Here is a 9823-nt window from a genome sequence, read left to right as displayed (position 1 = left end):
TTATTGTGAAGTACTTATTGTGAGGTAGTTCTCAGAGGTACACGGGGGAATTGTTTGGTAGATACAATCACTTGCAAGTCTGAAGTTTAGTAAATACTAAATATTATACAAGCTGGATTTGTCTTGTGTTCTGCTGGGCCGTGCGTCTTATATTGTTCCGATGAAGTCGATTGTTACGCGTGCCTGCTGATTCCCGCCCCCATGCAGCTGCACAGACATGCAAATTAGGGTGTCTTGGAGTCACCATGAGTTGAACAGCATCTGTGTTCTGCCGGACCGTGCATCTTATATTGTTCTGATGAAGCTGATTGTTACGCGTCCCTGCTGATCCCTGCCGCCATGCAGCTGCACACACATGCAAATTAGGGTGTCTTGGAGTCACCATAAGTTGAACAGCATCTGTGTATTGCTGGGTTATACTCTGGTTTCTCTTTAGAATGATTAAATCTTTTGCATTTTATTAAAGATTTCTGTGGAGGGGAACAACCATGAGTTTTGGTGAATTTTTTGATACCTGGCTAATGCCGGGCTTCCTTGGTCAAAAATAGCTTGAGATCCTTTGATTTGGAAAGGCAAGTAGATGGCTTTAATGTTGTTGTTGTTGGTGGTGGTGGTAAACGTGGCCTTGAAAACTACTTGATAGTCTTGATCCACCTATGCATATATTTGCCCCCAATTCCATGGCCGTGCGTCTTATATTGTTCTGATGAAGCCGATTGTTATGCATGCCTGCTGATTGCCGCCCATATGCAGCTGCACAGACATGCAAATTTGAATGTCTTGGAGTCACCATGAGTTGAACAGCATCTATGTTCTGCCGGGCCATGCGTCTTATATTGATCTGATGAAGCTGATTGTTATGTGTGCCTGCTGATTCCCACCCCCATCCAGCTGCACATACATGCAAATTAGGGTGTCTTGTAGTCACCATGAGTTGAACAGCTTCTGTGTTCTGCTGGGCCGTGCGTCTTATATTGTTCTGATGAAGTCGATTGTTATGCGTGCCTGCTAATTCCCGCCCCCTTGCAGCTGCACAGACATGCAAATTAGGGTGTCTTGGAGTCACCATGAGTTGAACAGCACCTGTGTTCTGCCGGGCCGTGCATCTTATATTGTTCTGATGAAGCTGATTGTTACGCGTCCCTGCTGATTTCCGCCCCCATGCAGCTGCACACACATGCAAATTAGGGTGTCTTGGAGTCACCATAAGTTGAACAGCATCTGTGTTTTGCTGGGTTATACTCTGGTTTCACTTTAGAATGACTAAATCTTTTGCATTTTTTTAAAGATTTCTGTGGAGGGGAACAACCATGAGTTTTGGTGAATTTTTTGATACCTGGTTAATGCCGGGCCTCCTTGGTCAAAAATAGCTTGAGATCCTTTGATTTGGAAAGGCAAGCAGATGGTTTTAATGTTGTTGGTGGTGGTGGTAAACGTGGCCTTGAAAACTACTTGATAGTCTTGATCCACCTATGCATATATTTGCCCCCAATTCCAAGGCCGTGCGTCTTATATTGTTCTGATGAAGCCGATTGTTATGCATGCCTGCTAAATTCCCGCCCATATGCAGCTGCACAGACATGCAAATTTCAATGTCTTGGAGTCACCATGAGTTGAACAGCATCTATGTTCTGCCGGGCCATGCGTCTTATATTGTTTTGATGAAGCTGATTGTTACGTGTGCCTGCTGATTCCTGCCCCCATGCAGCTGCACAGCCATGCAAATTAGGGTGTCTTGGAGTCACCATGAGTTGAACAGCTTCTGTGTTCTGCTGGGCCATGCGTCTTATATTGTTCCGATGAAGTCGATTGTTATGCGTGCCTGCTGATTCCCGCCCCCTTGCAGCTGCACAGACATGTAAATTAGGGTGTCTTGGAGTCACCATGAGTTGAACAGCATCTGTGTTCTGCCGGGCCGTGCATCTTATATTGTTCTGATGAAGCTGATTGTTACGCGTCCCTGCTGATTTCCGCCCCCATGCAGCTGCACACACATGCAAATTAGGGTGTCTTGGAGTCACCATAAGTTGAACAGCATCTGTGTTTTGCTGGGTTATACTCTGGTTTCACTTTAGAATGACTAAATCTTTTGCATTTTATTAAAGATTTCTGTGGAGGGGAATAATCATGAGTTTTGGTGAATTTTTTGATGCCTGGCTAATGCTGGGTCTCCTTGGTGAAAAATAGCTTGAGATCCTTTGATTTGGAAAGGCAAGCAGATGGCTTTAATGTTGTTGTTGGTGGTGGTAGTGGTGGTGGTAAACGTGGCCTTGAAAACTACTTGATAGTCTTGATCCACCTATGCATATATTTGCCCCCAATTCCAAGGCCGTGCGTCTTATATTGTTCTGATGAAGCCGATTGTTATGCATGCCTGCTGATTCCCGCCCATATGCAGCTGCACAGACATGCAAATTTAAATGTCTTGGAGTCACCATGAGTTGAACAGCATCTATGTTCTGCCGGGCCATGCGTCTTATATTATTTTGATGAAGCTGATTGTTACGTGTGCCTTCTGATTCCCGCCCCCATGCAGCTTCACAGCCATGCAAATTAGGGTGTCTTGGAGTCACCATGAGTTGAACAGCTTCTGTGTTTTGCTGGGCCATGCGTCTTATATTGTTTCGATGAAGTCGATTGTTATGCGTGCCTGCTGATTCCCACCCCCTTGCAGCTGCACAGACATGTAAATTAGGGTGTCTTGGAGTCACCATGAGTTGAACAGCATCTGTGTTCTGCCGGGCCGTGCATCTTATATTGTTCTGATGAAGCTGATTGTTACACGTCCCTGCTGATTTCTGCCCCCATGCAGCTGCACAGACATGTAAATTAGGGTGTCTTGGAGTCACCATGAGTTGAACAGCATCTGTGTTCTGCCGGGCCGTGCATCTTATATTGTTCTGATGAAGCTGATTGTTACGCGTCCCTGCTGATTTCCGCCCCCATGCAGCTGCACACACATGCAAATTAGGGTGTCTTGGAGTCACCATAAGTTGAACAGCATCTGTGTTTTGCTGGGTTATACTCTGGTTTCTCTTTAGAATGATTAAATCTTTTGCATTTTATTAAAGATTTCTGTGGAGGGGAACAACCATGAGTTTTGGTGAATTTTTTCATACCTGGCTAATGCCGGGCCTCCTTGGTCAAAAATAGCTTGAGATCCTTTGATTTGGAAAGGCAAGCAGATGGTTTTAATGTTGTTGGTGGTGGTGGTAAACGTGGCCTTGAAAACTACTTGATAGTCTTGATCCACCTATGCATATATTTGCCCCCAATTCCAAGGCCGTGCGTCTTATATTGTTCTGATGAAGCCGATTGTTATGCATGCCTGCTGATTGCCGCCCATATGCAGCTGCACAGACATGCAAATTTCAATGTCTTGGAGTCACCATGAGTTGAACAGCATCTATGTTCTGCCGGGCCATGCGTCTTATATTGATCTGATGAAGCTGATTGTTACGTGTGCCTGCTGATTCCCACCCCCATCCAGCTGCACAGACATGCAAATTAGGGTGTCTTGGAGTCACCATGAGTTGAACAGCTTCTGTGTTCTGCTGGGCCGTGCGTCTTATATTGTTCCGATGTAGCCGATTGTTACGCGTGCCTGCTGATTCCTGCCCCCATGCAGCTGCACAGACATGCAAATTAGGGTATCTTGGAGTCACCATGAGTTGAACAGCATCTGTGTTCTGCCGGACCGTGCATCTTAAATTGTTCTGATGAAGCTGATTGTTACGCGTCCCTGCTGATTCCTGCCGCCATGCAGCTGCACACACATGCAAATTAGGGTGTCTTGGAGTCACCAAAAGTTGAACAGCATCTGTGTTTTGCTGGGTTATACTCTGGTTTCTCTTTAGAATGATTAAATCTTTTGCATTTTATTAAAGATTTCTGTGGAGGGGAATAACCATGAGTTTTGGTGAATTTTTTGATGCCTGGCTAATGCTGGGTCTCCTTGGTGAAAAATAGCTTGAGATCCTTTGATTTGGAAAGGCAAGCAGATGGCTTTAATGTTGTTGTTGTTTGTGGTGGTGGTAAACGTTGCCTTGAAAACTACTTGATAGTCTTGATCCACCTATGCATATATTTGCCCCCAATTCCATGGCCGTGCGTCTTATATTGTTCTAATGAAGCCGATTGTTATGCATGCCTGCTGATTGCCGCCCATATGCAGCTGCACAGACATGCAAATTTGAATGTCTTGGAGTCACCATGAGTTGAACAGCATCTATGTTCTGCCGGGCCATGCGTCTTATATTGATCTGATGAAGCTGATTGTTATGTGTCCTTCTGATTCCCGCCCCCATGCAGCTGCACACACATGCAAATTAGGGTGTCTTGGAGTCACCATAAGTTGAACAGCATCTGTGTTTTGCTGGGTTATACTCTGGTTTCACTTTAGAATGACTAAATCTTTTGCATTTTATTAAAGATTTCTGTGGAGGGGAACAACCATGAGTTTTGGTGAATTTTTTGATGCCTGGCTAATGCTGGGCCTCCTTGGTAAAAAATAGCTTGAGATCCTTTGATTTGGAAAGGCAAGCAGATGGTTTTAATGTTGTTGTTGGTGGTGGTAAACGTGGCCTTGAAAACTACTTGATAGTCTTGATCCACCTATGCATATATTTGCCCCCAATTCCAAGGCCGTGCGTCTTATATTGTTCTGATGAAGCTGATTGTTATGCATGCCTGCTGATTCCCGCCCATATGCAGCTGCACAGACATGCAAATTTGAATGTCATGGATTCACCATGAGTTGAACAGCATCTATGTTCTGCCGGGCCATGCGTCTTATATTGGTCTGATGAAGCTGATTGTTACGTGTGCCCGCTGATTCCCGCCCCAATGCAGCTGCACAGACATGCAAATTAGGGTGTCTTGGAGTCACCATGAGTTGAACAGCTTCTGTGTTCTGCTGGGCCATGCGTCTTATATTGATCCGATGAAGTCGATTGTTATGCGTGCCTGCTGATTCCCGCCCCCTTGCAGCTGCACAGACATGCAAATTAGGGTGTCTTGGAGTCACCATGAGTTGAACAGCACCTGTGTTCTGCCGGGCCGTGCATCTTATATTGTTCTGATGAAGCTGATTGTTACGCGTCCCTGCTGATTTCCGCCCCCATGCAGCTGCACATACATGCAAATTAGGGTGTCTTGGAGTCACCATAAGTTGAACAGCATCTGTGTTTTGCTGGGTTATACTCTGGTTTCTCTTTAGAATGATTAAATCTTTTGCATTTTATTAAAGATTTCTGTGGAGGGGAACAACCATGAGTTTTGGTGAATTTTTTGATACCTGGCTAATGCCGGGCCTCCTTGGTCAAAAATAGCTTGAGATCCTTTAAAGATCCATTTTATTAAAGATTTCTGTGGAGGGGAACAACCATGAGTTTTGGTGAATTTTTTGATGCCTGGCTAATGCTGGGCCTCCTTGGTAAAAAATAGCTTGAGATCCTTTGATTTGGAAAGGCAAGCAGATGGTTTTAATGTTGTTGTTGGTGGTGGTAAACGTGGACTTGAAAACTACTTGATAGTCTTGATCCACCTATGCATATATTTGCCCCCAATTCCAAGGCCGTGCGTCTTATATTGTTCTGATGAAGCCGATTGTTATGCATGCCTGCTGATTCCCGCCCATATGCAGCTGCACAGACATGCAAATTTGAATGTCATGGATTCACCATGAGTTGAACAGCATCTATGTTCTGCCGGGCCATGCGTCTTATATTGGTCTGATGAAGCTGATTGTTACGTGTGCCCGCTGATTCCCGCCCCCATGCAGCTGCACAGACATGCAAATTAGGGTGTCTTGGAGTCACCATGAGTTGAACAGCTTCTGTGTTCTGCTGGGCCATGCGTCTTATATTGTTCCGATGAAGTCGATTGTTATGCGTGCCTGCTGATTCCTGCCCCCTTGCAGCTGCACAGACATGCAAATTAGGGTGTCTTGGAGTCACCATGAGTTGAACAGCACCTGTGTTCTGCCGGGCCGTGCATCTTATATTGTTCTGATGAAGCTGATTGTTACGCGTCCCTGCTGATTTCCGCCCCCATGCAGCTGCACATACATGCAAATTAGGGTGTCTTGGAGTCACCATAAGTTGAACAGCATCTGTGTTTTGCTGGGTTATACTCTGGTTTCTCTTTAGAATGATTAAATCTTTTGCATTTTATTAAAGATTTCTGTGGAGGGGAACAACCATGAGTTTTGGTGAATTTTTTGATACCTGGCTAATGCCGGGCCTCCTTGGTCAAAAATAGCTTGAGATCCTTTGATTTGGAAAGGCAAGCAGATGGTTTTAATGTTGTTGTTGTTGGTGGTGGTGGTGGTAAACGTGGCCATGAAAACTACTTGATAGTCTTGATCCACCTATGCATATATTTGCCCCCAATTCCAAGGCCGTGCGTCTTATATTGTTCTGATGAAGCCGATTGTTATGCATGCCTGCTGATTCCCGCCCATATGCAGCTGCACAGACATGCAAATTTAAATGTCTTGGAGTCACCATGAGTTGAACAGCATCTATGTTCTGCCGGGCCATGCGTCTTATATTGTTTTGATGAAGCTGATTGTTACGTGTGGCTGCTGATTCCCGCCCCCATGCAGCTGCACAGCCATGCAAATTAGGGTGTCTTGGAGTCACCATGAGTTGAACAGCTTCTGTGTTTTGCTGGGCCATGCGTCTTATATTGTTCCGATGAAGTCGATTGTAATGCGTGCCTGCTAATTCCCGCCCCCTTGCAGCTGCACAGACATGTAAATTAGGGTGTCTTGGAGTCACCATGAGTTGAACAGCATCTGTGTTCTGCCGGGCCGTGCATCTTATATTGTTCTGATGAAGCTGATTGTTACACGTCCCTGCTGATTTCTGCCCCCATGCAGCTGCACAGACATGTAAATTAGGGTGTCTTGGAGTCACCATGAGTTGAACAGCATCTGTGTTCTTCCGGGCCGTGCATCTTATATTGTTCTGATGAAGCTGATTGTTACGCGTCCCTGCTGATTTCCGCCCCCATGCAGCTGCACACACATGCAAATTAGGGTGTCTTGGAGTCACCATAAGTTGAACAGCATCTGTGTTTTGCTGGGTTATACTCTGGTTTCTCTTTAGAATGATTAAATCTTTTGCATTTTATTAAAGATTTCTGTGGAGGGGAACAACCATGAGTTTTGGTGTATTTTTTGATACCTGGCTAATGCCGGGCCTCCTTGGTCAAAAATAGCTTGAGATCCTTTGATTTGGAAAGGCAAGCAGATGGTTTTAATGTTGTTGGTGGTGGTGGTAAACGTGGCCTTGAAAACTACTTGATAGTCTTGATCCACCTATGCATATATTTGCCCCCAATTCCAAGGCCGTGCGTCTTATATTGTTCTGATGAAGCCGATTGTTATGCATGCCTGCTGATTGCCGCCCATATGCAGCTGCACAGACATGCAAATTTCAATGTCTTGGAGTCACCATGAGTTGAACAGCATCTATGTTCTGCCGGGCCATGCGTCTTATATTGATCTGATGAAGCTGATTGTTACGTGTGCCTGCTGATTCCCACTCCCATCCAGCTGCACAGACATGCAAATTAGGGTGTCTTGGAGTCACCATGAGTTGAACAGCTTCTGTGTTCTGCTGGGCCGTGCGTCTTATATTGTTCCGATGTAGTCGATTGTTACGCGTGCCTGCTGATTCCTGCCCCCATGCAGCTGCACAGACATGCAAATTAGGGTATCTTGGAGTCACCATGAGTTGAACAGCATCTGTGTTCTGCCGGACTGTGCATCTTAAATTGTTCTGATGAAGCTGATTGTTACGCGTCCCTGCTGATTCCTGCCGCCATGCAGCTGCACACACATGCAAATTAGGGTGTCTTGGAGTCACCAAAAGTTGAACAGCATCTGTGTTTTGCTGGGTTATACTCTGGTTTCTCTTTAGAATGATTAAATCTTTTGCATTTTATTAAAGATTTCTGTGGAGGGGAATAACCATGAGTTTTGGTGAATTTTTTGATGCCTGGCTAATGCTGGGTCTCCTTGGTGAAAAATAGCTTGAGATCCTTTGATTTGGAAAGGCAAGCAGATGGCTTTAATGTTGTTGTTGTTTGTGGTGGTGGTAAACGTTGCCTTGAAAACTACTTGATAGTCTTGATCCACCTATGCATATATTTGCCCCCAATTCCATGGCCGTGCGTCTTATATTGTTCTGATGAAGCCGATTGTTATGCATGCCTGCTGATTGCCGCCCATATGCAGCTGCACAGACATGCAAATTTGAATGTCTTGGAGTCACCATGAGTTGAACAGCATCTATGTTCTGCCGGGCCATGCGTCTTATATTGATCTGATGAAGCTGATTGTTATGTGTCCTTCTGATTCCCGCCCCCATGCAGCTGCACACACATGCAAATTAGGGTGTCTTGGAGTCACCATAAGTTGAACAGCATCTGTGTTTTGCTGGGTTATACTCTGGTTTCACTTTAGAATGACTAAATCTTTTGCATTTTATTAAAGATTTCTGTGGAGGGGAACAACCATGAGTTTTGGTGAATTTTTTGATGCCTGGCTAATGCTGGGCCTCCTTGGTAAAAAATAGCTTGAGATCCTTTGATTTGGAAAGGCAAGCAGATGGTTTTAATGTTGTTGTTGGTGGTGGTAAACGTGGCCTTGAAAACTACTTGATAGTCTTGATCCACCTATGCATATATTTGCCCCCAATTCCAAGGCCGTGCGTCTTATATTGTTCTGATGAAGCCGATTGTTATGCATGCCTGCTGATTCCCGCCCATATGCAGCTGCACAGACATGCAAATTTGAATGTCATGGATTCACCATGAGTTGAACAGCATCTATGTTCTGCCGGGCCATGCGTCTTATATTGGTCTGATGAAGCTGATTGTTACGTGTGCCTGCTGATTCCCGCCCCAATGCAGCTGCACAGACATGCAAATTAGGGTGTCTTGGAGTCACCATGAGTTGAACAGCTTCTGTGTTCTGCTGGGCCATGCGTCTTATATTGATCCGATGAAGTCGATTGTTATGCGTGCCTGCTGATTCCCGCCCCCTTGCAGCTGCACAGACATGCAAATTAGGGTGTCTTGGAGTCACCATGAGTTGAACAGCACCTGTGTTCTGCCGGGCCGTGCATCTTATATTGTTCTGATGAAGCTGATTGTTACGCGTCCCTGCTGATTTCCGCCCCCATGCAGCTGCACATACATGCAAATTAGGGTGTCTTGGAGTCACCATAAGTTGAACAGCATCTGTGTTTTGCTGGGTTATACTCTGGTTTCTCTTTAGAATGATTAAATCTTTTGCATTTTATTAAAGATTTCTGTGGAGGGGAACAACCATGAGTTTTGGTGAATTTTTTGATACCTGGCTAATGCCGGGCCTCCTTGGTCAAAAATAGCTTGAGATCCTTTAAAGATCCATTTTATTAAAGATTTCTGTGGAGGGGAACAACCATGAGTTTTGGTGAATTTTTTGATGCCTGGCTAATGCTGGGCCTCCTTGGTAAAAAATAGCTTGAGATCCTTTGATTTGGAAAGGCAAGCAGATGGTTTTAATGTTGTTGTTGGTGGTGGTAAACGTGGACTTGAAAACTACTTGATAGTCTTGATCCACCTATGCATATATTTGCCCCCAATTCCAAGGCCGTGCGTCTTATATTGTTCTGATGAAGCCGATTGTTATGCATGCCTGCTGATTCCCGCCCATATGCAGCTGCACAGACATGCAAATTTGAATGTCATGGATTCACCATGAGTTGAACAGCATCTATGTTCTGCCGGGCCATGCGTCTTATATTGGTCTGATGAAGCTGATTGTTAC

General features: G+C 45.0%; 12 non-coding genes across 12 annotated transcripts; all 12 read left to right on the top strand.

The window, feature by feature from the left end:
- Positions 1–416: 416 nt before the first annotated feature.
- LOC120938775 lies at positions 417–531 on the top strand. Its single transcript, XR_005749220.1, has one exon. It is a non-coding gene; the product is annotated as a U5 spliceosomal RNA (small nuclear RNA).
- Positions 532–1238: 707 nt separating this feature from the next.
- Positions 1239–1353, top strand: LOC120938181. Its single transcript, XR_005748824.1, has one exon. It is a non-coding gene; the product is annotated as a U5 spliceosomal RNA (small nuclear RNA).
- A 702-nt stretch (positions 1354–2055) lies between these two features.
- Positions 2056–2169, top strand: LOC120938174. The gene has a single exon (XR_005748817.1). It is a non-coding gene; the product is annotated as a U5 spliceosomal RNA (small nuclear RNA).
- An 852-nt stretch (positions 2170–3021) lies between these two features.
- On the top strand, positions 3022–3135 carry LOC120938812. Its single transcript, XR_005749256.1, has one exon. It is a non-coding gene; the product is annotated as a U5 spliceosomal RNA (small nuclear RNA).
- Positions 3136–3837: 702 nt separating this feature from the next.
- On the top strand, positions 3838–3951 carry LOC120938168. The gene has a single exon (XR_005748811.1). It is a non-coding gene; the product is annotated as a U5 spliceosomal RNA (small nuclear RNA).
- A 431-nt stretch (positions 3952–4382) lies between these two features.
- Positions 4383–4497, top strand: LOC120938809. The gene has a single exon (XR_005749253.1). It is a non-coding gene; the product is annotated as a U5 spliceosomal RNA (small nuclear RNA).
- Positions 4498–5198: 701 nt separating this feature from the next.
- Positions 5199–5312, top strand: LOC120938786. Its single transcript, XR_005749231.1, has one exon. It is a non-coding gene; the product is annotated as a U5 spliceosomal RNA (small nuclear RNA).
- An 817-nt stretch (positions 5313–6129) lies between these two features.
- LOC120938785 lies at positions 6130–6243 on the top strand. The gene has a single exon (XR_005749230.1). It is a non-coding gene; the product is annotated as a U5 spliceosomal RNA (small nuclear RNA).
- Positions 6244–7092: 849 nt separating this feature from the next.
- On the top strand, positions 7093–7206 carry LOC120938780. Its single transcript, XR_005749224.1, has one exon. It is a non-coding gene; the product is annotated as a U5 spliceosomal RNA (small nuclear RNA).
- Positions 7207–7908: 702 nt separating this feature from the next.
- On the top strand, positions 7909–8022 carry LOC120938167. The gene has a single exon (XR_005748810.1). It is a non-coding gene; the product is annotated as a U5 spliceosomal RNA (small nuclear RNA).
- A 431-nt stretch (positions 8023–8453) lies between these two features.
- LOC120938808 lies at positions 8454–8568 on the top strand. The gene has a single exon (XR_005749252.1). It is a non-coding gene; the product is annotated as a U5 spliceosomal RNA (small nuclear RNA).
- Positions 8569–9269: 701 nt separating this feature from the next.
- Positions 9270–9383, top strand: LOC120938784. The gene has a single exon (XR_005749229.1). It is a non-coding gene; the product is annotated as a U5 spliceosomal RNA (small nuclear RNA).
- Positions 9384–9823: the final 440 nt, after the last annotated feature.

The sequence above is a fragment of the Rana temporaria genome, chromosome 4 (assembly GCF_905171775.1).
Source record: "Rana temporaria chromosome 4, aRanTem1.1, whole genome shotgun sequence".
In the NCBI taxonomy this organism is placed as follows: Eukaryota; Metazoa; Chordata; class Amphibia; order Anura; family Ranidae; genus Rana; species Rana temporaria.
The sequence above is the reverse complement of the archived record's forward strand: the minus strand, read 5'-3'. Positions and strand labels throughout refer to the sequence as shown.